This window comes from Pelophylax lessonae (genome assembly GCF_965119305.1).
Source record: "Pelophylax lessonae genome assembly, chromosome: 4".
Lineage (NCBI taxonomy): Eukaryota > Metazoa > Chordata > Amphibia > Anura > Ranidae > Pelophylax > Pelophylax lessonae.
In genome coordinates, this window is record NC_138771.1 from 610356040 (window position 1) to 610362209 (window position 6170).

Here is a 6170-nt window from a genome sequence, read left to right on the forward strand (position 1 = left end):
CTCTGTTGCAGCACTGTTTGGAGGTGGAGGAACTTCCTCCCTCCATGATGGATGCCTATATGGTGCTGCTTCAGAAACCGGGTAAGGACCCCCTGGACTGCTCCTCGTACCGCCCTATCGCCCTTTTAAATATGGACCTTAAAATCCTGACGAAGGTCCTGGCCACTCGTTTGGCTGGGGTTATTCACTCGTTGATAGACCCGGATCAAACAGGCTTTATGCCGGGTAAATCTGTGGATACTAACATTAGGAGATTGTTTACCCATCTTCAAATTCCTGGGGAGGTGTCGGGGCAGCGGGTGGTGGTCTCAATCGACTTTGAGAAGGCCTTTGATTCGGTCGACTGGGCCTTTATGCACAAGACGCTGGATCGTATGGGGTTCGGACCCAAATTCAAGACCTGGATCCGACTCCTTTACACGAGCCCTAGAACAGCCATACGGTTGGGCTATCTCACTTCTCCATATTTCCGGGTGGGGAGGGGGACGAGGCAGGGGTGTCCCCTTTCCCCATTCCTGTTTGCCCTTACCCTTGAACCCATCGCGACCGCACTGCGCAGCTCCCCGGCCGTGGGGTCGATTAAAGTCGGCTCTATTAAAGAATGTCTGGCGTTATATGCCGATGACATGCTGTTGTTCCTGGAGGATCCGGGTCCCTCTTTGAGAGCGGCCCTGTCCATCCTGAACGATTTTGGCAAGTGCTCAGGACTTCGCGTTAACTGGAGTAAGTCCTCCATTTTGCCTCTTGATGACGGTGCTCGACCTGCTGCGGCTGGGGACCTGCCCCTTCGCTGGGTGGATGACTTCACCTACTTGGGGGTCAAGATAACTAGGCGTCCCCAGGAATATTTCTCGTTGAATCTGGCTCCTCTATTGCCTAAACTCCAACAAAATATCCAAGCTTGGAAACGTCTACAACTTTCCTTATTGGGTCGTATTAGTGTCCTTAAGATGAAATTTCTGCCTGTAGTCCTATATTTCCTCCGCAATTCTCCGCTATGGGTACCACTGTCATTTTTCCGGAAATTGGACAGCCTCGTCTGTTCATTCCTCTGGTCGCCCGGGGTTCCCAGGATGGGCCTTCGGGCCCTCCAGGGACCGTGGGGTAATGGAGGCCCGGCGCTGCCCGATTGGCGCAAGTATTATTTGGCAGGACAGATGGTGTTTGCGCGGCGCTGGCTGCGGGCGGACGGGGAGGATTCGGCAACAATCCTAGAGGCGGCCCACCTGGGCTCCTTCGAAACCCTTAGGTTGGCGCTGTTTAGGGGTCTGGGCTCAGATCTCCCTTTAACGCTCTCCATGAGAGCGACTGTTAGGGCTTGGGCCCAGTCATTGAAATTGACATGCCCCAGTTATGTTGGATCCTCCCCCTCCGAGCCGTTGTGGATGAACCCTCCCTTTCCCCATTTTCGTCGCTTACCTGATTTGATGTTGTGGGCGACACGGGGTATAAAAACCTTGGGTGATATAACAGCGGCGGGGGCTCTCTTACCGTTTGACCGTTTGCGGGAGAAATTCGACCTACCTAGTGGCTTTATATTCCGATACCTCCAATTGCGTCATGCCTTTCAGGCCCAATTTGCCTCATCCTCTGTAGAGCTGTCTCCTTCAGACTTAGAATGCGTGTTGACCTGTGATACCACACTCAAAACTCTCTCCACTGTGTACAAGGATATGTTCCGACTTACACCCCCTGGCATAGTTAGATGTAGGGAAAAATGGACGGCTGAGGTGCCGGACCTACAGGGGGAGGACTGGGATGATGTATGGACGGAGCCTTTCAAATATTTAGTTGCTGCTAGGGACAAGCTAATACAATTTAAATTCCTCCACAGGATTTAGTATACTCCGGCCCGTCTAGCCAGAATCTTCCCGACTTCGTCTGCGGAGTGTTGGCGTTGTTCCGCTTCCCCCGCAGATGCAACTCACATTTTTTGGAACTGTGGCCAAATTCAGCAGTTTTGGACTGCAGTGACTTCCTGTCTCGCTGAGGTGCTGCTGACTCCGATCCCGCGAACCCAGCGAGTCTGTTTACTGGGTTTGGTGGAGGAGGTGGTCCCCTCGGTGGCACACAGGACTTTGCTGAGCATTCTTCTATTCTATGCCAAAAAGGCTATTTTATTGCATTGGAAGAAGGTTTCCCCGCCATCCTTACTGTTCTGGAAAGGCCTAGTGAATGCAATGCTACCCCTCTACAAAGCCACCTATGTCTCACGAGGCTTCCCGAAAAAATTTGACAAGGTTTGGAGGGCGTGGGTGGACTCCTCAGACACTGTGGGCTGAAATGTATATTGTGTAACAGTTATGACGCTGGTGGATTGAACGCTCTATAGAAGTGTACTTATGCTATCTTGTATTCTAGTTTTGTAGTCCAGCAGGAACAGCCAGATACTGGGTCTCTTTAATGCTAAATTGACATGTTTTGATCCCGGGTAGGGGGGAGCTGTGTTGTTTATAAGAAGGGACCGGAGGTTGTTTACTCCGGGGGCCAGTGGTAGGTCGTGCTGTCCTTTGACGGTGGCCTGCGCCGACCCCCTGACCTCGTCGCTCCTGGTCTTCTCAAGGTGCTGGTGGTCGTTTTTGGGTGGGGGGGGGGGTGGGGGTGGTTGTTGTTGGATTATTGTCTGCCTTCTTTTTTTTTTGGGGCTGTTGTGTATGTCTGTTTGTGTTACTCTGTTCTTTCTTAAAAAATCAATAAAAATAATTTTTCAAAAAAAGTTAATGAGAAAGGAGTCAGCAGGAGATGGACTGTAATTTCTGGATTAATTTGAATGGGTGATAACACCCTCAGGCAACCTGTGTTTCAGGTCACCTCCTCAGTCTGTAGCAGACAAGCCATGAAGAGTAAGGAAGGTCCGGTCGGTGTACTCCGGGTCACCACCCCCGCTCTCTAACAGACACTCCGGGTCACCAACTCCAAGACAGCCCCCCCCATCCCCGACACCCCACCAAAAAAAACATATCCCCCCCCCCCGGTGTCTTCGGACCCCCCTCCACTCAGGTTCCCCTCAGCCCCCCTCCTCGCTCTCTTTCTCTGTCCGTTGCTTTTAACGTCACGAGCCCCCTCAACCTTCGGCTACTTCCGGAAGTTTTCCTGTCTTGGAGTTGGTGACCCGGAGTGTCTGTTAGAGAGCGGGGGGTTGTGATCCGGAGTACACCGACCGGACCTTCCTTACTGTTCATGGCTTGTCTGCTACAGACCGAGGAGATGACCCGAAACACAGGTTGCCTGAGGGTGTTATCACCCATTCAAATCAATCCAGAAATTACAGTCCATCTCCTGCTGACTCCTTTCTCATTAACTGTGACATGATATACTGCACCATGATGGCCTTCATTTAATTACCCCACATATGAGACACATCTGAGAATCATACCAAGGGTCGTTTATACGCAGCAGTATCATTCCACATCCCACCATCCATCCCATCTTACAAGAGGTCCATACTACATCCAAGGAGTTTTTCAGACACGCTCATATGAGTGTGCATTAAGGAGAGCGGCCATTGCACACATTCATCTAAATTCACTGGAGTGATATAGTTTTTTTCTTCTGGCAATTTATGTTTGGAATCACAGTCATCACTTGTTTCATTTATGAAAATATCACTGCAAACTTCATATTGTTAGCACAGTGTTCGTGCGTCATCTTATTTTGGACATATCTTTTTTTGCACTTATTTACATCTTTTTCACATTGTCATTATCACTATTGGATTTGATATTTTTCTTTTATTCAGGCATTTCTGGCAATTTTGCGCACAAAGTTATTTTTGTTTATATATTTGTTATCACCATATGAATTAGCGCCGATTTCTTCATCTTGTCTTTCATGTTCCTGAAAAGGAACCGGTACAATCACTCATGTACTGCCCCTTGCAAGTCCCTAAACCGGATTGGGGATAGTCGAGGATTGGACGGGAAAAACCTGTCCAACGGGCAAGACCAGAATTCGATCTTGTACCCAGATCGGATCAGTTCTTGAACCCATTTGACCTCAATCAAGGAGGTTCAGAAAGAAACAAAGAACCCCCCCCCCCAGAATAGAGTGAGGGCGCTCCTTCATGCAGGTGAGGACTTGTCTGCAGGTCCAGATTGGCCGGTCTTTGCTTTCCCAGACAACGGCTTCTTGGAACCCCCAAAAGACCTGAATGATTTACCTTCTTCTTGCGACCTGGAGGCATGAAAAAGACGTTTATGAGCATTAAAAGAAGGCCCCCGCCTATGACGTAGCACCTTGCCCTTAGAGGATTGGGAAAGAGAAGTGCTCTTACCGCCCGTGATACCTTTGATGAACTCGTCCAGAGAGGATCCAAACAGCCTCTCCTCTAAGAAGGGGAGATCAGTGAAGGCCTTTTTAGAAGCCTGGTCCGCCCACCAGCTTTTCAGCCACATCATGCGCCTAATAGCAATCCCCACTGCCAATGCCCTGGCCACCAACGGGGCTGAATCCAGGGACGCATCACACATGAACACCAGGGCTTGAGCCAACTGGTCCAGTAGTTCCAACACCGCATGGGGGGGAGCCGTTCAGCTTCCAGGTTACTTTTAAGTAACTTCACCCATTCCGTAGCAGTCTGCGCTACCAAAACATTCACAAAGGCATGCTTTAATATGTGTCCTGCTACCACGTGTAAATGGCAGGACAAGGATTCCACCTGTCTATCCACGGGGTCCGCAAAAGTTGGAGACTCTTCCACCGGTACCAGAGTTGCTTTATTCAACCTGGACACCGGGGGATTCACTTTTGGTGGTACACCTAGTGGACACTGCCTCTACAAAGGGGTAACGGCGTTCAAAATGCTTAGGCACCACTAACATGGGCCTAATGCAACGCCATTGTTCATCCACAATAGTATGAAACAATTCTGGGCAAGGGAACACCTTGCCTGATTTACAGGAGCCAAAAGACATCTGCATACCCGACGCTGTGGGTTCGTCAGCCAATTTTAACATTTCCCATACTCAAACTATCAGAGCTTCCACCAAAGCGTGTTCTTCACCATCAGAATGAGAGGACACCGATCCCTCAGGGTGGTCTGTGGTGGCCATGTCTATCAGAGTCTGAAGATGAGGGCGGAGGGCATTTGCAGCTGGCAGCACTAGCAATGACAAAATCTACCTTAGACATCACATTTTGCAAAAAAAGCTGCAATCTCTGGCTGAGACTGAGAACCAGAAGGTCCCGCAATCGCTCCCAGGGGGTCTGCAGGTGAAATATTATCCTGGGACTCCACGTTACACTTTTTAAAATAATTGGGGCAGGGTCTCTTTAAAACCGCCAAAAACGCGGTCCCACCGCTATAAGTGCGGGCTCACAGTCCCTGGTATTATAAGATAATAGAGTGAATGAAGAAAAACCTACAGGGATCCACAGGAAAATGTTACCAGACCACAGAGGAGACTTCCAGCTCAATCTGTGCAAAAAAGGAAACTGACACTGACTGTACAGGGAAGAGGAAGAGAAAACCCAGCCTCTATATTTTAAACAACCATGCCCCATGCCTGTCCAGCCTATGGACCTCAGGAAAATGGCTGTTCATGCATTCTCAATGGGAAATTATAGACAATGGCTGCCCATAAACTAATGGGAATATAAATATTATGATCCACAGCAAAATGGCAGCCCCCATGGCGCACCATGCGGTCTCCAGGACCCCCAAAAGGGGGCCCAGAACAATAGGCATCAGAAGGTCCCTGCCCAGGGGCCCAAACAGGACAAATCACCCCCCTCAAATAAGCGCCACAGCGGCTGTATTATTACTGCCCCCCCCAAGGTAAAAACCTGCTTGGGGTAGGGGAATGCCGAAGGGTACACAGGACTAGTCCTCCGAGGTTCCTGGGGGAACCGAGGGAGCCCTTTATGTTCCCACTATTCCAGGGAAGGGCCCACGTCCGCCCCGAGACCACCAGGGGTTTTTGGGGGGACAATTTACTCACCATACCACAGTACCAGGTGGGTGCAATTTGGAAACAGATCACCTCCCACCCAGAATGGGGGTGCTGTCAGCCAAGGGAAGCTGTAACTCAGGGCGTTCCAGGTCATGTGCGTCCCAGGTAGTGAGATGGTCTACTTGCAGGCTCGTCCCCATCCGTTGGGGCACCGTCGTGGTAAAGCCTAGTTCGGGACTATAACCTGCTCACGCTCACTGGCCAGGCTGGGAGACCTTA